Source organism: Podarcis bocagei (genome assembly GCF_964188305.1).
Source record: "Podarcis bocagei genome assembly, chromosome: 2".
Classification (NCBI taxonomy): Eukaryota; Metazoa; Chordata; class Lepidosauria; order Squamata; family Lacertidae; genus Podarcis; species Podarcis bocagei.
Genome location: NC_138126.1, coordinates 116,993,519 through 117,015,899, shown reverse-complemented (window position 1 = coordinate 117,015,899; position 22,381 = coordinate 116,993,519). Strand labels below are relative to the sequence as shown.

The 22,381-nt window shown below is 42.1% G+C and overlaps 1 protein-coding gene across 3 annotated transcripts in view; it reads left to right on the top strand.

Annotated features, from left to right (window-relative positions):
• Nucleotides 1–22,381, top strand: part of DIP2B (disco interacting protein 2 homolog B) — a 196,378-nt gene that overhangs the window by 103,805 nt on the left and 70,192 nt on the right. The gene's annotated exons all lie outside the window — the stretch shown is intronic.

Here is a 22,381-nt window from a genome sequence, read left to right as displayed (position 1 = left end):
AAAAACATTTGTCTCTTAAATTCTCACATTTTCTCACTCCACTTTGTCAACTTCATATGTTTGTGAAACCCACAAAAGGTGAACACATTTTATATTTCATCCTGTGTTTAGAGTTGTTCACCAGAATAACTTAGAAAGATGCACTGAAGGCCCCTGTACACAGTTTAGTATTTAAAGTCTGTTGCTTTCAGTGGACATTGGGCATGTCTGGATTTTGCCTAAAGGCACCGGGGATGAACTTAGCGAACTGTAACCAAACTGAAAAGCTGTAGGGCAAATGAATGTGCTGGCACGTGAAGGCTGCATTACAGTGATTTGATGGAAATGTGTTTAAAACTTCTCCCACGAAATAACTCACCTCATTTTCAGAGAGGGTACATCTGACGCTCGGATGTTGTTGGACTCACAACTCCCAGCAGTTCAAGACAGCATGTCAAAATGGACAGGGGTGATGGGAATTGTAGTCCTAAACATCTGAAAGGCACTACAGTGGTACCTCTGGATGTGAACAGGATCCGTTCCGGAGCCCCATTTGCATCCTGAGCAGAACGCAACCCGTGCGTGTGCGGGTTGCAATTTGCCGCTTCTGCGCATGTGCATGATGTAATTTTGAGCGTCTGCGCATGCGCGAGTGACGAAACCCGGAAGTAACCCGTTCAGGACGCAACCTGAAAAGATTTAACCCGAAGCAACTTTAACCCGAGGTATGACTGTATAGGCTTATCCACACTTCCATTTGGTTCATGACTCCTAGGCTGAGAGGTTTTTCTTTTGTCACACGGGAAAACCTGCTGCTTACTTCTGAATTGGAGCAAACATCTATCGGGTTTTTCTGCGGATAGACATTTGTTCCAATTCAGCGGTAAACAGAGGGTTTTCCCGGGGAAAGTGGTAGGTTGAAAGAAAAACCTCTTAGACCTGTGCTTAGAAGTTGCAGACCAAAGGGAATAAATCTGTGGGACAAAGGGAAGTGTGGGTGAGCCCTATGTTGGGGAGGGCAGACCTTGTTCTGTACGTGGTTCTATATAGGGACATGATCTAGTGAGCTGCAGCTTGCATGTTGAGCCCCTTAAAATCTCAGCAGATTTTCCAAGGACCTCTTGAAAGCTAGTGTGGCTCCTTGTTCCCTTGCACACCTGTCACCTTGCACTATCACTTGGTTTTATTTTCCTTGCTTAAATTCTATTTAATAACTAGGAGAAGAAATGTAAGTGAACCATCCCAACACCTTCTTTTTCTTAATTGCCAAAGGAGTCAACCAGAGCACTGGCAGAAGGATAAACCATGTTGCTGATTAAGGTGGGGTTTACTGCTGCCGTTGTGACTCAGGTGTGCCCTGTGCAGCAGTGCTTGATGACAGATTTCCCATTCATTTCAGTGACAACAGAGCATTTATGAGTAATGTAGAATGAAGTCCTTAGTTTTGGAATCTGCTGTATTTCTACTTTTGTAGGGAACATGAAAGAGATACTATTCAATTATGCTTGCCTCTTTTTCTTAAAAAAGAAAAAGGAAATCAAAGCATTTCCCACTATAAACTAAGGCCTCTGTTCACCTTCTGACGCAGTAAGACTTTCTGTTTCCAATTAGCAGATAAGACCCAGGAAAGGTGTGCCACAGTGATGGTTAAAACTCCAGGCTTCTTTTCATGCAAAACTACCAGGCCACATTGTGTCAAGGAAATTCCTCGAAGGTGGTCTGATAAAAGATAGCACCTTATCTATTTGGGATTCTGATTTAAGGAAATTGCTTAACTTTAGCAGCGAGAGTCAACAGAGTGACCCTTAAAAGATATGTCATTAGGGGCGGCTGTAAAAATTAAGATTTTGCTTTGAACAATTGTATAGGAAATAATGTGCCTATTGTAATATAATCATCACACAGTTTTGGATTTTATGATTTATTCCTAAGGTGTCTAAAACGTACTAGGGTGCTGTAAGACTAAAACAGAAGACAGCCCCTGCCGCAGGCAAACAATCTAAATTACAGACACAGCATGGTACAGGGAGCAGGAAGGGATTTGAGGGTGCTTGAGGCTGAGATTTAATTGAAGTGTGAAACAAATCTCTGGATTTGAAACTTTCCTCTCACGTTATCCTTATTAATTGCAAAGTCCCCTTCCAAATGTGTAGAATGTCTATTCTTGTCAAGAGGTAGCTTGCAAATGCATACATAGATGTGGATCAGTTCAGTTTTCTCATGGCTTGGTGTGCCTTGCAGTGCATCTTGCGCTCTTTGGTCAAGAGAAAGTAAATGTAGTTCCAATCGGAGCAGCATTTTCTCAGCTTCAGCCAAGTGTGTTTCCTCACTCTTCCAAATTTTGTGTTTCCTATGGTCAGGCAGTAGAATCCTCTCCCCAATGCATGATGATTAGATTCACAAAGCCCTCATGGCTTGTCATCCAAACCTCTCTCTGCACTATACCAAATGGCTTGTCATGCTACAGTAATCAAGCAACTTTCTTGAATGTGAGTCATATGTACATTTGCATTCTCCACCCCTGCAGAAAATAAAACTTTGCAAACCTGTACACACATGTGCATACTTGTCCCTTTGAAATCAGTGGAGTTTAAAGCCCATCTAACTTCATACTCGATTGTACCTATTGCTAGAGAATGATCATAATCTGCCAAATGATGGTTTTCTTCAATTAAACTTCTGGTTCTTGTTTTTATGCTGTTCTCACTCTGTGACTATCACCCTTTCTTTTCTCCCCTTCCCTATTTGTAAATTTATATCAGTTATGCTTCCTCTTTCTGCCTCACTTTGCTTGGAATAGCATCTCTGTCAATTCAACTTCCTCTCCTCTGTTTTAAATGCAGCTTAAAACAAATGTAGTTTAAAACAAACTGGGAGATGGCTTAAATGTGAGTGGAGGGAAATTCCAGACAAATGCAATCGAACACTAGTGAGGGCTCATGATCCAGTCTACCTAACGGCAGTGGAGGCAGCAAAGAAGGCAACATGAGAACGGGCCTTTTCCATGGCTCCTCCTCATTTGTGGAGTGCTCTCCCCAGGGTGGCTTGCCTGGTTCCTTCATTACATAACTTTAGGTACCAGGCAAAAACGTATCTCTATAACCAGTCCTTTGATTAACATTCTGTGGCCTATAAATGTGCTGTGGGAGGGCGGTTATTGGCTTCTTTTTGTTTTATCCTGTATTTTATGTCCTCTTTTTGTATTTTTCTGTGTGAACCGCCCTGTGATTTTTGGATGAATGGTGGCATACACATTTAATAAATAGTAATAGTAGTTATTGTCAGTGCTTTTTTTTCTAGGAAAAAATGGTGCTGGTACTCACTGTGAAGTTGTTACAGTAAGTGCCACACTTTTTAACAACAAAAAGAGAGGTACCGGTACTGCATACCCTTGATTACCCTCTGGGCAAAAAAGCACTGGTTCTTGTATAATGTAACTTCCTTTGGTGCCACAAAGGCACTGCAGATTTCCAGCCCCATCTCCCATTGTTCTTGTAGATGCTTCCTCAAAACCCACTACTTTGGCAAAGCTTTTCCAGGACCCCTGACCCATTCCTCTTCAGTGCTGTCTCTTCACCAGTTAACTGTCATTGGTTTTTATTGCTCCTTTGGTTGACAGTATGATCTGGGTTTCTCAGGTTTGGTTTTCAGCTCCCTGGTGGCCTTAGAATAAGCCATAGGCTCTCACTCGTAGCCCTTGTGCCATCTTTTAAATATGGGGATAATAATAGAGGCTTCTGCTCAGTTGTTATGCTTATATCATTTTAATATGTTCTGTAAACCTTTTTGACATTTGATAATAGAAGGCAGTAGTAAATAAACCTTTTAAATAAAGTACCAGATACCTTAACAAGAAATGAAAAGAACCTGCCTCGTTTTATGTCAGTTTGTAGACAGTAAGAATTGCCTCCCAGTTGACCAGGCAGTGAATTTTCTGTAAATTGTGTTATCTCCCCTCCCGCTTTTAATGTTATGTGAGTATTATGAAGTTACATGAGTTTTACGATGTTATGAGTATTCTGATGCTATGTGGATATTATGTAAATATTATGTGAGTCCAGATAGACCAGTAAAGCATTTCATGAGCAAGTAGTTCTGGACTTAATTTGGAAGGTCGTTTGTGTTATTTTTCATGTTTACATAGTATTTTTAATTAAAACGTTTAAAGCACAAAAACTAAAGTGACAGTTGAGTACTTGTGCTGTCATGGTGAGGAAGTTTTAAATTTGAGATTTTTTTGTTGCCATGCTTGTAGAACTCAATTATGCGTTCCTGTCGAGGAGGTCATTCACGCTGGATTTCCTGTTAGCTGATCTACGTATTCATATTTTCAGATTATATTGCTAGTGTATTTCTACTTCTAATTTTCAGCAGATTTAAGAAACTTCCATAGTGCAAAAAATAAAAGGAAAGAAAGGATCACTCTAAAATAGGAAAGGGGGTGTTAAAATGCAGGGTTCCTTGTTGCAGGGAGGGAAGAAAGCACACGGTCATGCACATTTCTCGGGAACAAAACAAATGGGTATTCACAGCTGGCTTGATAAATGTTGGACTGTTCTGGACAAAGGATTAGCGTTGTCATTCTCTACAGGATGCAGAAGAAAAGCATCAACGTGAATCTCTTCACTAGTGCTGTTCCTCTGGGTTATTGTTGTTTTTGTATGCCTGCAATCAAATTGTAGCAAGTGTATATGCACACTTTGAATTGTGGGCTTCAAAGGATCCCGTGAGCCTTCACCTTTGGCTTCAATTCCTGGGGCTGCTAGGTTAGCAAATCAATGCTTCAGTGACATCTCTGCAGCAGAGTGACAGCTATGCCAAGAAGGGTGGGTGAATGGGACGGACTGTCTGTCGTCAGATATGGTTTCACAAGATGGTGGGGTAACATTTACTGTCACTCCTGGTTCTCAGACTTAGTCACCTGTGTTCCCTAGCACCGATGCATTGCCCTGCTTGCTTCTTGCCTCTTCTTGTCCTAACAGGAAGCCGCTTCCAGGCTGCAATGTGAAAAGCACTGGTTCCCTTTTCAGAATCTCATTCCTTTGGGTTTGCTGGTGCAGGTTGAGTCCTTGTTTACACTAGCACCCCTTACTGGCTGAAGTTGAAAATACTGCTTTAGGCGTGCAATATTGCCATGTTTGCAGAACCCGGCTCCCCATCTGATCTACCATAGCAGAAGGAAATTTATCCTTTCATCAGGTTGTCAGCAGCTGGGTAGATTTGCCCACCGCTTTAGACTGTAAATATCAGGATTTAAGTAGTCTTTATTAAGAAGTAGAGAAAAGATCAAAGTATGCTATAGTTTTTGTTGAGCAGTGGTGCTTATAAAATATAAATAGAGGTTTCAAACAGGGTGCAAGGAAAGTGACATTTGTGAATGGTTATTATTTTCCACCTATTTGTTTAATTCAATTGGTTTTCTGCGCCCAAACACTCACAAAGTGACATACAGAGAAAAATGAAAAACAATAGAACATCAGGCAAAATATGAAACATTGTGTGGATAAAAATTAGACACACAGAGATGCTAAATTAGAAGGAAGGACCATAGTGAAGCAGCAACAGCTGCTGTGGCCTTTACAACTTTCTAGAATGGAAGGGGCCAAATGAAGATTAACTAGAAGAGAACTCAACAGCTCTAGAGCCACCACCAAGAAGACCCTGTAATGAGAAATGAAGGGCAATGTAAAATTATTAACAGTGGGGTGTTCCTGCTAGTGACTCAATTCAGGGCTATTCATTAAAAGCATCAGTCAATCCCAGGGTCTTTCATTTCTTTCATCTTGTTAATTGCTAACTCTTTTTATTTATAGAACCTTTAAATGTGCACAACCATTATTATGCTGCTGTTTAAAAATCCTATATAAAAATTTCAGCAACATGGCATTGAAGAAACAAGTGTGCATGTGGTGGTTTGTATGGTAAAGTCTCAGAAAGCAGAATCTGCGATAGGCTTCCAGCAATCACGATGAAAGACTCGTCTATGTCCACCTCTTTGTTCTCCCAACCTATGAACCCCTAAACCCTTCCTTTCTGCCTCTTTCTGGTGGTAGTTTCTAGTACAGTGGTACCTCGGGTTACAAACACTTTGGGTTACAGACTCCGCTAACCCGGAAGTAGTACCTCAGGTTAAGAACTTTACCTCAGGATGAGAACAGAAATCATGCGGCGGCAGCGGGAGGCTCTATTAGCTAAAGTGGTACCTCAGGTTAAGAACAATTTCAGGTTAAGAATGGACTCCAGAACAAATTAAGTTCATAACCAGAGGTACCACTGTATAGCATTCCCAGTCATCAAAATATTCCAAGATCAATATGTGCATTAGGGGCAGGGCTGTAGTGTTTGGAAAATGATGCACATTCATTCAGACGATTTTGTTCCTGGAAGAAATTGGAGCACTGTGTATCATTTTGCCTGATGCACATACTATACATACATATAAATCGATTGTGTGTTTTCTTTAAATACAATGTTCTTAACTGCATATTATTACTTCTGCATGGCTCCCTTTAGGGAATGGATCTAGCTTTTTACAACTGTTATTTGGATAACCAGGCCTTTATTTTGTAAAAATTAAGAATAGCATTTATAGTGGTGCGAACAGGCTCTTCTCAAGGATCTTTGTGGCTTGTATTAGGCAACTTTTTCAAATAACCAACCTCTGTTCATTTACCTTTTATTTTTGCTCTCCCCTCTCCCCCCGCCTTGCTGAAAAGGAGAGCCCATAGCAAGCCCTGTCTTCTTATCACCTTTCTCAAATGCAAGCGGATCAATATGAAGGTCAATGCCATTGATTTTTTTTTTAAAATACACCATAATTTCAGCCACCCCCCAAAGAAGTTGGTCTACATCACTAGGCAATTGTGTTATCTTCTGCATGCTTATTCCCCAATATACTTTTTTCCCCCCTTACACTCTTTGCACAACAGGGACTGTTTTATGATAGTAGCTTATAATAATACTTTTCAGCCACTAGACTACTTATTTAGACATACTTTAGCGGAATCATTTACCTTAACGGTTAACCCATATTGTACATTCTTACAAAGCACAACTGGTTTGCACTGGATAAAAACATCACTATTCAGTGTAGATGAAAAAGACAAAGGCTGCTTCTTATACACCCCACTTTTTGTACTGCATGAAATACATGTTCAGGCATGGATTTGAAATAAGAAATGCCGAGTGTAATCTGCCCTGAATTACAGGAACTGTCATATGTGTAGCTCTGCACCTTCAGACTACAGTGTTGTGATCACTGTACAGGCCTCATGATGCCTCATATGTCTGCTTTCAAGCTCCATCTTTCTTCTTCTATAAGATGCAAGACCAGCATGCAGAGGTTTGAGAGCCTAACTGTGGTGCTGGCTTCTAGGAATTTTAAATAAATGTCCATATCTCATACAGGTATATTTGTGTGTGTGTGTGTGTGTTTTAAATTGCTACTAAACTCAAAGTTGCCAACAAGCATGGATCTACCTATAACATCCATACGCATTTCCTTTCACATCTGCCTCTCTGGCTTTGTTACTGATTATGAATGAGCACATTGTTGACTGTTTGTCATTGAGGCCTAATAAAGGAACAGTTCTGCCAGTTTTGGCCCCCCCCCCCAAAAAAGACCCCATTGTCAGCCATTTTGTTTATGAGATGCCTTTCCATGTACTAAAGGGGAGATGCAGCTAAAAACTAATGGCAGTTAAACCTTCAGCAGCAGCTCATAAAACCCCCAACAAAACTACTGCTACCACGTTGCCTATCTAGCAGATCCCGCCAGCAGAAACTGCAGATCCAACAGGATTATTCTAAAGGGAATTCTAAATACAGCCACCTAACATCTGCCAGGCTTAGCTGACTCCTGTTTGCTTTGTCAGGGAGCAGTACAGCAGTGCTTGATTTACTGTAAATACTATGCAGCCTGCCTCCTCCCCTAATCTCAAAATCTTGCTTGGCTGCTTTTTGTTATAGAAGGCACAAAGAGCCAGCCATCAGTGAGTCTTATTCCTGTCCAGGTGTGTTAGCTGCCAGTGAAAATGAATGGCCTTGCTTCCAGGCCGGAATAGGAGAAAAACAAATCGCTTCTTGGAAGTGAGATGTTTAACTGGGCTTAGAACTTTGAAGAAACTGTTGAGGAAGCATGCAGCTTTTGAATGTGCTGTTTGCTGTAAAGGAAGAGCAACTCACCTGGGGGTTGAAGCAAAATGTCTTCCTTCCTCTATCCTTGATTTGAACTTGTAGTTTTCCACACCACTAAGACGTGCGGAATATAGGGAAGCTCCGGCCGGTGGGGGAGAAACCAGCATCTTTCTGTTATCCTGGCATAATAAATGCTTGCATGATTTTCACACAAGGGTGTGCACATTCTCTCCTCCCCACTCCCTTGGAGGTTATCCTTGCACTGAGAAACACCAGGCAAAAAGCAGCCTCCCAAATCCTTATGTTGAAAGGGATGCGAAAGTTGAGCACAACTTTTGTCTGCTACCAGGAAGCAGAATCCTTCACGTGTGGCTCCTTGCTTCACATGTCAGCTCCTTGCATAACCTGACTGTGTGACTCTACTAACCTTAATCACAACGGCAACAGATCAACACCTCCTCCTACCCAGGGCTGGCCCACCCATGAGGCAATATGTTCGTTTGTTGGTATGCCTCTGTGTCTCCCATCTCTATCAGCAGAGTTTATTGTATTTAATAGTAACTCTGTAAAAGCTTTCCAAAGTTGTGCAAAAGTCAATTCATTAAAATAAGATGTATGTTCATTGGCCTCTCTAAGTATAAAATATAATGGGGCGCATGTAGATATGTACATAGAGTTTAGATCGTTTTTAGTTGCCACTGCCCTTATGGTTCGTTTAAAGATATTTTTCTGGGAATATAAGGGAAGTTCTTTGATCTCAGTCACTGAGAGGTCATATCTGCCCATCAGTTGGGCAGCGTGATGTATCAATCAGTATATTTTCTTTTAATTGTTGAATGATTCTGTGTACATTGCGGCAGCCTTTGGCTATGTGCAATAAAATTGACTGACTGATGAGGCAATATGAGGTGACTGTCTTAGGCAGGGGTGTCCAAACTTTTTTCAAAGAGGGCCAGATTTGATGAAGTGAAGGGCCGCGAGGGCCGACCAAGGTTATTGAGCTTTTTTTAGGATTGAAGTTGTTGATCTTTTCTTAGGACTTTACCAAAGGAAATAAACTGCCACAGCCCCCCCCCCATGCCGCCTCTACATTGGCCTATAGGAGGTCCTTCTGCTCTCCACCTACCCCTAGGGAGGGAATAGTGGGGGCTGCCCTCTGGGGTCTCCTCGGCTCTGCACTGCACCTACTTGGCGTGGTTCAGAGCAGATCCCCTTCCCCCCCTCGCAACAGCCTTTGATTCCCATTTCAACCATCAGGTAAGGTTGATTTGATTCTCCCTTTCCTGTTCCCAATGTATTCTCTGGCTGGTGTGTGTATGGGGAGGGGCATTTTTGTGGTTCGCCTCCTGTGCCAAAATGTCTTGGGCCAGCCCTGTGCTTACCCTCAGGCAAATAATTGAAAATCGGAGCCAAAATTGAGATGTTTAGAGATAGACATGCTGATCAGTCCTAGTGGCCTGAATCAGTGCACTCCCCTTAAAAGGTGAAGTTGGGGGCAGCTTACTCAGCACTTGATAGAAGTATATCATGTCCTAGAAAATTTCATTTTATTTGCTTAATTAATGGCATGTGGTTATCAAAATTTGCTGGTATCATCTTCATGAGTTGTTTAGGTACAGTGGTGCCTCGCAAGATGAAAAGAATCCGTTCCGCGAGTCTCTTCGTCTTGCGGTTTTTTTGTCTTGCGAAGCAAGCCCATTAGCGGCTTAGCGGATTAGCACTATTAGCGGCTTAGCGGGCTTAGCGGATCAGCTGATAAGCGGCTTAGCGGATCAGCTGATAAGCGGCTTAGCGGATCAGCTGATAAGCGGCTTAGCGGATCAGCTGATAAGCGGCTTAGCGGCTTAGGATCAGCTGATAAGCGGCTTAGCGGCTTGGGAAAAGGGGGGGGGAGGAAAAAACCCCTGCAGGAACTCGCAAGACATTTTCGTCTTGCGAAGCAAGCCCATAGGAAATTCGTTTTGCGAAGCACCTCCAAAACGGAAAACCCTTTCGTCTTGCGGGTTTTCCGTCTTGCGAGGCATTCGTCTTCCGGGGCCCCACTGTACTCAGGTACTGATAGTGATCATGTTATCTTCACACTTGTTATTAGATGCCTGTCCAAGGCCTTTTTTGTTTCAACAAGCTTACCCAAATATTTGAGTGACCTCTATTTTTTAAAAAAAGTTTTATTGATTTGTTTTTGATGATGATTTTATGTATGTTTGTTTTTAATTGGTTTGTGGATTTTAGCTGTTTTTTATTTACAATTTTATTTGTACACCACTTGGAGAGCTCTTTGATAAAGCAGTATATTTCTGCCCTGGTAGCTGACAATGGGAGCATTATCAGAGTTTTTGTATGTAAGGGTACAGAAATCTTTTAGCCAGTGACAAAAAAAGCTAGGTTAGGCTCCAACTCCAGATGATGATTAGTAATCAGTGTGAGTGTGGTGAATATATCCTTTCAGAATAGGTCTTTTGGTTTGCAATCCCACCACTTATGAACAAAAATGCCTGGTGAATTACAGCTGCTCCAGCACTGAGGAGTGCTCAATTGAAGTTTTACTGATGTCCAGTGCCAACGGAGTAGCGTTATCATTGTGGGGTTTTTTTTATCTTGGCTGATAATGATGTAGATTTCATCCTGCTTTAACATTTCTTTGTACATCGCCCAGAGAAACACAGTTATGGGCCATCTAATAAATCAAGTTAAATAAATAAACAAATAAACCACATTGTCCTTCTGGAAAAGTAGAAGAAATTAGGGCAAGGGTAAGGTTGTATATCATATTCCTTTGCTTTGTTAATTAAACTAGGCAGCCAAATGCTTGCATTGATTCTTGCCAATTTCCTGCCATTGATCTTTTTGGCATTCAGTACACACTGGCATAAATTTGAGGAGAGGAGTAAAACCACCCAGCTTCAGGAGAAGTCCAAGAATGGTGAAGCTTTGTAAAATAGCGCAGGCAGCAATTTCTGCATTAAACGCATAAGCAGGGGATATTCATTCTGTATTTTTTATTGGTCATCCTCTGTGTTTTGCATGTTTGCTCTTTGGCTTACCATATGGGCAAATTATTCTATGCAAAGCATCCAGGTGGCTGAATGGAATTCCCACCCAATCTTGCATTATGCATAAATGCAGGCACAAAAGTACAGTTTTGCATGTCACCTAGGTCTTCAGCTCCACTATTGTGGCTTTTGCTCAAAAGTCTACCCTTAGGTTTGTGAGCAAGTATTTTTTACCCCTAGAACACCAAGATCTACCATCCAGAGCCATATGCAAAAGATAAACACTTATAATTAACCTTCAGAGGATGTTCTAAGCCTAATTGGTTTTCAGTTCCAGAATGAAACTTAACTCACAGTTCTTTCACACACACAATGTCCACTTCTGGTTAGGCTTCTTCATTTCATCTGTCTAATTTAGGTGGGGTGGGGTGGGGTGGGGTGGGGGAAAGGCTTTGTTGTTGCTGTTGTTAAACAATATGGAAGTCTCCTTATTGATCTACGGCAAATCACCCAGCATTTCCAATAGATCCTGGTCTCCTCACTTCTGTTAATATACACTTTATCCAGAGGTAGGAATGCAGTTGGCACTTTGGTCTAAACCACTGAGCCTCTTGGGCTTCCCGATCAGTGGTTCAAATCCCCGTGACGGGGTGAGCTCCCATTGCTCTGTCCCAGCTCTTGCCAACTTAGCAGTTTGAAAGCACACCAGTGCAAGTAGAGAAATAGGTACCACTGTGGCAGGAAGGTAAACGGCGTTTCCGTTCATTCCGGTTTCCGCCACAGAGGTCCGTTGCTCCAGAAGCGGTTTAGTCATGCTGGCCACATGACCCGGAAATATGTCTGTGGACAAATGCCAGCTCCCTTGGCCTGAAAGTGAGCTGAGCACCGCAACCCCATAGTTGCCTTTGACTGGACTTAACCGTCCAGGGGTCCTTTACCTATTACCTTTACCTATCCAGAGGTAATGACAGACTTCTTCCTGTACTGTTGCTGCGTGGTGGCACTTGGAACCATTGAGTACAATTGTCTCAATGCTACTGAAGCAGTACACATGCCAACCCTCAGTCTTAAATCCTTCCTCACTTTATGAATCCTCTTAAATTTAAGGTGATGTTAAATAATAATAAAAAAATCAGTATTAATCTCAAATTGGAATATGCTCTCACATCTTAATCAGCGTATTTTTCGCTCTATAAGACGCACCAGACCATAAGACGCACCTTGTTTTTGGAGGAGGAAAACATGAAAAAAAAAATATTCTGAATCCCAGAAGCCAGAACAGCAAGAGGGATCTGGTTTCTGGGAATAGCCTCTTGCTCTTCTGGCTTCTGGGATAGTTGCGCGAAGCCTCTTCAGGGCTGAGGGCTCCCCCTGCCCTCAAGAGGCTTCACGTGGCTAAGCCAGAAGTCAGGACAGCAAGCAGGATCACTGCGCAGTGATCCAGCTTGCTGTCCTGGCTTATGGGATAGCCGCGCACAGCCTCTCCCGGGCAGCAGGATGAAGGCTCCCCCCAGAGCCGCGCTCCCTTTAAAGATTGCACGGAGCATGTGTGCGGGCTTTTCCCCAAGGAGGGAGAAGGGCAGCCGTTCCACGCGGCTCTTTAAAGGGAGTGCTGAGCAGAGCCTCCCGCTTGCATTCGCTCCATAAGACACACACACATTTCCCCTTACTTTTTAGGAGGGGAAAAGTGCGTCTTATAGAGCGAAAAATACGGTATGTGACATTTACCACAGGGTGAATCAACCTTTACTTTGCCCCGTGCCAGGAGTGGGTAGAGCGTGTCCATCTGCCATTAATGAAGCACCCCTAGCTACTGCTTTTAAATAGCTGTGCTGTAGTGGTAAGTGTAAGAGCAACCAAAGGAATGAGTGATGTTCATACACATCATCATCATTTGCCAGCCAGCTAAAGCAAACCGGGAACTGCACAGAGATGGAATTTATTCCCCCATATCCATTTATATAATAGGGGAGTCATTGCAGTGTGTTAGTGGCAAGGCTGCCCACACACCTTACTTGACATGTTTCACACACAATTATGGTGCACAGATTGGGTATGACAAATGGCATGCCAAAGTTCCTTTAAAAAAAGTGAACTGACTCATTTCTAGCAAGCCCAGACACAGTCATGATCCTGGGGTTCAGGGTGGAGTAGAGAGGAGGCAGCAGACAAGTAAATAGCTAACCTGGTAACCCTGCCAAAATACAGACAAGGTGTCAGCTGCTTTTATTTTAGTCAGCATAAATGTCATGTCATACAGATTTCCTACAGGAAGTTCAGCTCCCTCTCCTCCCCACTTCATTGCAGTATAATTGCTGCTTTCTTTGTTTCCCTGTAGTTCAGGATTGGGTTTGCTCCAAAAGGCATATATTGGACAGCTTTTTTTAAAAAAAAGTTTGGGTCTTTAATTCTATAGAAAACTCCAGTTAGGAAAACAGTCATATCCAAGCATAGGAGTCAATTCCTGGGGGCCAAAGTCTTTCCTGCCTCCAGTAAAATATTTGAGGGGACCATGGACTCCCAAAGTTCATGGGCATTGCCACTCAAATGGTATGCATGTGCCACATCTTGTGATTGATTATGCAATCACATCTTGTGATTGATTATTCCCCCCCCCGGCAATAATTTATTCAAGTTGGCACCCCTGTCTCCAGGTCCTGCCAGATTGTTTATTTTTAATTGCCCCATAAATGTGCAGTTTTGGGTCATTTGTTGTGGAGGGCTTAAATGCCTTTTCCTCAATATAAAATACTGCATTTCCCCTATATTCAAGCTGCAGTATTTGCCATTGGAAAGTAATGAGATTATTTCCTCCAGGTAGTGTATCGGTTGCCCTTTGGAATGTTGTTGTGTGGAATAAGGTTGTGCAGGTGTGAGAAGTACCTGTTGCCTAGTGCACACAATTCATGACAAGTCAGAGTCTTTCTATCCCCAGTAACCAACCATCGTAAAAAGTATTTCATTGTTTTATTTTAGAGGTTGAGCCCTCCCACTTTGCCGTCCCCAAAACATGAGACTGTTCGAATATGGACACATTTTGTGACCAGTTCCCTAGTCAATGACAAGGTAATGGTACCCTCTCCCCCTCAATAGTGTATAGCTGATAACTCGTAGTTTGTACACCTAATTCCACCCCAATCCCCTGGTCTGCTGATGCCAATTTTGCTAGGCTTTGACTCCTGAAGGCAGCAAGCAATACCTATATTCTTGGTTTCTTGACAGTTGAAAACCAAATGACTCAGCTTTTGTTGCTCTAAAATAACAGCTTGGGTCACATGTCACATTAAATGAACTATGGTTGAAACCCGGGGTCATAATTTGTTTCTTTCCATTACAATTATTGTGTCTTAATAATGTGTGAACCTGGGATTGTGAAAGCATTTAGCTATTCAAGAGTCCTTGGCTACCGCTGAATGTGTGGATAACATTGGCTGATTTTCTTGTGGCGGGTTCTGTACTGCATGTGAGTTGAATGGCAGCTAGCCATGGGGTGGGGAATGTCAGTGGGTGACAGCACTGCATTGAAATTGTACCTAAGATTACCTGAAAATCAGTCTTACATTTGGGGAAAGAATTATATTCTCCTATGTGAACTCTGATATAGTGCTTGCTTAGTGCTGCTTTGGGTACCAAAATAGAGAAACCTGGTTGCCCTGCAGCTCACTCGCATTCAAGTACACTTTGCTTGTAGGCTGGCAGCTGTCTCTGGATGTTGTTATTGTTGTTGTTTAGTTGTTTAGTTGTGTCCGACTCTTCGTGACCCCATGGACCAGAGCACGCCAGGCACTTCTGTCTTCCACTGCCTCCCGCAGTTTGGTCAAACTCATGCTGGTAGCTTTGAAAACACTATCCAACCATCTCATCCTCTGTCGTCCCCTTCTCCTTGTGCCCTCCATCTTTCCCAACATCAGGGTCTTTTCCAGGGAGTCTTCTCTTCTCATGAGGTGGCCAAAGTGTTGGAGTCTCAGCTTCAGGATCTGTCCTTCCAGTGAGCACTCATGGCTGATTTCCTTAAGAATGGAGAGGTTTGATCTTCTTGCAGTCCATGGGACTCTCAAGAGTCTCCTCCAGCACCATAATTCAAAAGCATCAATTCTTTGGTGATCAGCTCTCACTTCTCTGTCTCTGGATGCCTTTTTAAAAAGGTGGCAAATTGCGAGTGGGAATAGGGTGCATTTGAATGGGTTACCTTCAGTGCAACCCTCTGATGCAAGCACTTGCAAACTCAAGTGGAACGTACTCCCAGATACATGTGTGCTGGATTGGAGCCCTTCGATAGGCTCTGCTAGGCACTCTATTTTCAGTTTGTTTGTTTTTAAAGTGGCCTATTACCTTTGCTTGGTATTAGTCCAAAGATTGTTACAGTCAATATTTGGGTTTCTTAGCATTAAACAAACTGCGTAAACTCTTCTGGAAAGAAGTTATTGCTATGTGGATTGTAGAAGCTGTTAATGCTTATTTAATTTGACATTTCCAGCAGAGATCAAGTAACCCCCGCAGTTTTGCGGGCAAAAATGTGTAGAAGGTGTCCTTGAGCTGACCATAGTTAATTTTTAAAATCTTTCAGTATTGTATTTCTGCCATGACATTGTTGACCCCACTGTTTTACAAGTATAGTACTTGAATGTTTACCGGCATGAGTTGGTCCAAGTTGACTTCCCAGCTCTGCCTAACAGAATTTTGAAGATAGTCCTGTATAAGGGTGGGGGTGGAAATAGTCTAAAGATTCAGGGAGATCTCTGCCAAGAAAAAGAAAAAGAATCCTTTGAGCTGGCTACTCGATTTTCTGTTACAGTGGTGCCCCACAAGACGAATGCCTCGCAAGACGAAAAACTCGCTAGACGAAAGGGTTTTTCCGGTTTTGTGTTGCTTCGCTAGACAAATTTCCCTATGGGATTGCTTCGCAAGACGAAAACGTCTTGCGCTTTTTTTTAAAGCCGCTTGAAGAGGCGCAGTTGCGACGGACCATGCTTCGCAAGATGAAAAACATCGCAAGACGAAAAGACTCGCGGAACGAATTATTTTCGTCTTGCGAGGCACCACTGTACCAATTTCAGGTCTTACAGATATACAATTGAATCTCGGGTTCTCTCTCTTTGTGCTTTTCAATATGTACCGTACCTGAAACTACTGGAAGAAGCCATCTGAGGTCTGGGTTGAGCAGCCCTCAATATAGGGGGTGGTAGCCAGCTCTTTTTCTTTATTTCATCACATTTTTGATTTTCCAGAATAAGCAGTTTGAGGCAAGACAGGTCCCAAACCATTTAATTGCAGTTCTGTTCTTGAATCTAAACTCTTAAATGATTTTGAATTTGGACTACACAAACCTCTCCCCAGGCATGGCTTAGGCTACTTTATAGTTGTACCATTAGCTGCAGGACTTTTATTGAAGCACTCTAAAATACTTTTTTGCTCTTTTACTCTCACTTATATCTCATATGATTATCCAAGGTAAGCTATGCAACCCTTTGTGGAAGTAAGTGCTGTGGTTTGTAACTTATTAGTGCTGATATAAATCCATTGCTTGCATTCTCTCTAGAATACACTAAAACAATTGTTGAATAGAGTTTCTTCAGAGATAAGTACTGGAGTGGGATAAGCAACTATTCTGGAAGTCTTTTGAGTATACGCATTAAAAGTCTTAATTCCTTGTGTATGGGACACATATTATAAGTGTGAAAAAAGGTAGTTGTCTCTTTTCCCCAGGTCCTTTTCCCATTACTTCATTTAGTTTACTTTGAAGCCTTTTTTTAATGTTGCGGGTTATCCCAAGAGAAAAATGTCTAGGATTGAAAGTGAAGCCATTGGGTGTGAAGTGTATTTCTGACTGCTCTCCATTATTTTGTAATCCTCTGCAAACCTGAATGTTATTGTAAAGATGCATCATTTTTTTGTAGAAAAATTTCCATGTCTGGGCCCATTTGAATGAATGACAGTATGCTTTAGTTAATGAGTTTTTTAACGTGTGATATTTTAGTGTATTTTTGGTTTCTATGGAAGCCGCCCAGAGTGGCTGGGGAGGCCCAGCCAGATGGGTGGGGTATAAATAATAAATTATTATTATTCTTATTGTTAGTCTCACCCTCTGGGACCAACATGGCAAGCATGCTGTTCTTACACAACTTTTTTTTTTTTTTGTAAACTTGTGAAAATTGGGAACCAAAGCCATGAAAGAAATGACAGTTGAAATGTAAACACCCACCCACATTCTCTCTCTCTCTCTCTCTCTCTCTCTCTCTCTCTCTCTCTCTCTCTCACACACACACACACACACACACACACACTATGTATCTTTGTCTGTATTTGCCTGTAGTATTTTGCCTGTTTGTAAGAGGTCCCTACCTATAGCCCCTACATTTATTTGCTACCAAACATTGGACATCCCATTTGGCTCGCCAGTAAAGAACATTCAGCATCTTCAGTTGTCGGTTCGTCACAGCTCAAAATGTTTGGCACAAAATCCCTCTATCATGTTACATTCATCCCGTTGCAATGAACAGAAAAGAAGAGGAGAAAAACAAGAAGGGGAAAAAATGGAAGAAACACTTATGAATCTTTCTGCTCCCCCAGGCTTCAGTAGTCTCTGTAATTTTCCCATTCTTGCTCATCGGTGAGCTTTCCCCAGCAATGCTACAAATAAGTATATTTTATTCTTTGGGGATTTCCAGCTAATTTTAGAACCTTGTTATTTATCTACAAAAAAGCAGTTTGATCTCTTCTTATAACTCCTCTGCTTTTCATGCAACACTGAGCTGATACCCAGTGTGACTGCTAATTAGCAGCTGAAATGACAGTAGAAGAAAACTATAATTAACAGTGCTAGGTTCATGGACTGATGGGCCTTAAATAATTATGTGGGTATGTTAGAGCGAGCATTGTATGTTTAACATGAAAATTGGATACTAAGTGAAGAGTATTCATACAGGTAGGGCTTAGTGTATACCACAATTTTGTGCAAGTACAGACAAAGCACATAATGTAGAAATCAGCATCCTTAGAAGTTCAAGCTTGTATTTAGAAAACAAAGCAAATTTATAGTCCTTAATATTTTGTAGTTAGGCTTGAAATTATTGAACCAGTGCCTCCTGAAATCACATTTTATTCAGGAGTGTTTTCCTGTGGTCAAAAGTTGTGTCTTCAAAGCTCCATATAGGCTCTTGTGCTTTTTGTGTGGCACGTAGAAGCAGAATAAATTATGCAGAATAGAAAAAACATGCAGTTGATTATGCAAAGTAATAAAAACATGTCCTGGGGCAAGGGCTGAAGGCTCACAATGCAGTACCTTGGCTGAAGCTAAGTGCGTCTGTTGAGGGACCACTAGATGGGAGAATGGCTAGAAATGCCTGGTATGGTGCCAACTTCCTTGGTGGAAGAAAGGTGAGATTCAAATGAAATGAATTAAATTATAAAATGAATTAAATTATAAACATAAGCATATATTTTTTTACAAGTTGCAGGGCTAGGTTTTCCTTGTTGCAGAATTGGGTTAACTTTGGTTCAGATTTGCTTATTTTATTTCACACAGCTTTTTTTAAGTATTCCCACTCCCGCCCTTTCTGCTCCTTTCATTCTTCAGGGACTGTTTTAAAGATTAGAAATTTATGAAATTCTATAAATGATTGATTCCATGTATTAGTGGTAAAGGCTTACTTTCTCTTCAGAGACACTTCACCTCTTCATCCAAAACTGCCCAAACACATTTAATGATTTATTTTTTAAAAATGGCAAACTCTCCTAAATGTAGCCTAGTTTTCATTGGATAGACTGTCATCGGGGGCTGTTCATTGAAGGGGGTCGGGAATCTTGTGGTTTGCAGCTATTTTCCTCAGTTGTGAAACTATTACTTGTTATGTATGTGATCAATTTTATATTGATGCCAGCAAGCTATGTTTTAGGAGTCAGCACTGAATTTCAGATACTTACGTGTCAGGGAACTGACATTGGAGCGAGAGGCGAAGGGGAGGCTCCCAGATGATGCTGGCGAAGGACCCAGCAGCAGGGGGAGAAACAGCTCAGGAGAGGGGGAAGCCAATCAGCGCAACACCGGGGATAAAGGGAGGCAGACGGGGGAATTGGAGAGAGGGCTCAGGGACTCTTCACTGGACATCAGTGAGGAGAGCCCAGGTCCTCCGCTACCCACGCCTTCCCTGCGCAGAAGACTCCCGCGCAGTGAGAGGAGGAGGAGACTGGGTGTCAAACAACTTTTATGTTGGAAGAGGTTCAAGAAACGCCCACTGACGGATTCTGCCAATGACTGAGGCAGCCACCATGAGAAGGGGCTGCGCAGTCAGAAAGTTTTAACAAGGCAAATTAACCGAGAAAGGCACCAGTTTACGCACGAGTAACTCATACCCATTACATTACGTGACCCAGGCAGTTGGATTTTTCAAACCTGACTCCAAGCAATAAAGAATTTAGCCATACCAGAGAATATTGAACTCATTATATTGGTCTTCAAACTGTGTTCCTTGTATATGTTGTTGTTGTTGTTGTTGTTGTTGTTGTTGTTGTTGTTGTTGTTGTTGTTGTTGTTGTTGTTGTTATTTAGTCCTTTTAGTCGTGTCCGACTCTTTGTGACCCCATGGACCAGAGCACGCCAGGCACTCCTGTCTTCCACTGCCTCCTGCAGCTTGGTCAAACTCATGCTGGTAGCTTCGAGAACAGTATCCAACCATCTCATCCTCTGTCGTCCCCTTCTTTTTGTGCCCTCCATCTTTCCCAACATCAGGGTCTTTTCCAGGGAGTCTTCTCTTCTCATGAGGTGGCCAAAGTATTGGAGTCTCAGCTTCATGATCTGTCCTTCCAGTGAGTACTCAGGGCTGATTTCCTTCAGAATGGATAGGTTTGATCTTCTTGCAGTCCATGGGACTCTCAAGAGTCTCCTCCAGCACCATAATTCAAAAGCATCAATTCTTCGGCGATCAGCCTTCTTTATGGTCCAGCTCTCACTTCCATACATGACTACTGGGAAAACCATAGCTTTAAGTATACGGACCTTTGTTGGCAAGGTGATGTCTCTGCTTTTTAAGATGCTGTCTAGGTTTGTCATTGATTTTCTCCCAAGAAGCAGGCGTCTTTTAATTTCGTGGCTGCTGTCACCATCTGCAGTGATCATGGAGTCCTTATATATAGAGTTGCTTAATGTGAGGATCTGCAGTGTCAGGCAAAGTTTGCCTTTCCCTACCAATTTTCTTCTGTAATGTGTGCATCTTTAGGAGATGGTTTGTTGTGTGTGTTAATACAGGAATTCTCAAATTTCCAACTGCCGGGACCTATTTGAGAGGACTGAAAATTACTGGGGCTTAGCAGGGGCAGGGTGGGTGAGTGAGTGAGGAGAGATAGGGCAAGCTGTGGTACGGAGACCCAGCCATAGATGTCCCCTGGTCCACCATTTGAGAACTGCTGAGTTAAGATATTGGTCCAACGCTGACCATGAAGCACAGCCAGTATCTTGTGTGAGCAGAACCCTAGAACTTGCTAGAGAATTCTTCATAATGCAATTCCTTGACAGGCAAATCAATGCGGAAGGTGGAAACATTGAAAAATGCTGATCTAAGCTATGAATTTATTGCTAAACTGGGGATAACATCACTCATCCTGACTAGTGAATGCCTCCACTTCCACTCTAAGGCCCTCGTCTCCCAAATTGTAAACAACTTATTTTTCAAGCACTTCCTGCCAATCTTTTAAAAATGATCGTACTACATATCAGATTTCCAAGTCAGGTAGCCTTCTGTGAAATAATCCATTTCTCTATTGTGGCCTGCCTACTTAGTAAAAATAGCAAATTCCAATTGTTCATTCAGAAAGGTCAGCAACTTTTAAAATAACACATTTCCCTTCCCACATCCAAACAAGCCTATACCACCGTGTTTATAAACCTTTTGTAGTTTGCTTTATTGTGCTTGAATGCTTTTATTATCCCTATAAGGCTTCAAGGCCTTGGTTGAAAAATATCTGACTCCAAGTGTCCCTGTTTTCCAGAGACGTCCCTGATTTAGAAAAGCCATCCTGGTTTCTGATTTGATCTTGGAATGTCCCACTTTCCCTTAGGATGTCACTATTTTCATTGGAGAAATGTTGGAGGGTATGGAGTTTTCCGACCCCCGAGCCACCTGAAGGCAAACCTGTATAGGGAAGGTTTTTATTAAAAAAAAAAAAAGTTTTACATGTTTTTATATATGTTGGAAGCTGCCCAGAGTAGCTGGGGCAACCCAGCAAGATGTGTGTAGGGTATAAATAGTAACATTATCATTACGGAATGGGACGTCCCAATTTTCATCAGAGAAATGTTGGAGGTTATGAAATATCAGGAGTTAGATTGACATACTCTGATCAGTTTCTTATTTGACTCAAGTTTGGAAGGGTAGAAGTAACAAGTTCCATGAGTAATATTTTCCTCCTCAAATGCTTTTTCCCCACTGCACTCATCCTTCTGGGTTCATGAATCTACATGCATACATTTGCTGATAAATGTGCATACAAGAATAAACTGAACCTAGCTGCAAATATTTTCCCCCAACCTCCTCATTCTGACACTCTCCTTTTCCTAAAGAATAAGGAAGGGGGAAGTGTATGCAACTACGACTGTTGTGTTGGGGGAAAACATTGCAAGGTTATTGAGGTTGCTCCTCATAGATTTCTAGGGCTGGGAAATGCAGCTGAGATAGCTTTGCTGTTCCTAGAGGAGGTATAAACTGCCACTTACTTGCTCAGCTGGGAGATGTTGTTATCTGCCCTGCTAGGAGAATGCATTTTTTTGCCTATGTTTCAGCCTGCAGAACGCTAAAGGCTTGTGCCTAGTTGTGCGTCATCTGCACTGCACTCTGTCAGTTGCTGTTTATGTTCCTGATAAAAGCATAATGACTTAATTATTAGTTCCTTCATGGGCAGTGTAATTGGGGTGGGAGTTAAGACTCTCCAAATGTTGCTTAAATGTGCAGGTATCTGGTCAGCACATGCTCCAATTTCTGCCCTCACTTCATCCTTCCCTCTGCTTAAAACCTTGTGGCCCCTATGCATGCTCTACAAGTACCATGTAAGGACCAGCTAAATTAACATCATGAGCTGGATGCTGTTTGCTATTCTAGACCAGGGCTGAATGCTGTTGCATGTTCCTTGCTGTTGGCAACTAATTTTTAAGTTAGCAAGTTGACCCTTGGTTGAATATTTTATAAGCTTAGACAGCACTATATCATATGTATGGATATAGGCATTCAAGACTCATGGGATTTTTTCTACCTGTGCTGTAATATTCAAAGAATCTTTTTGTG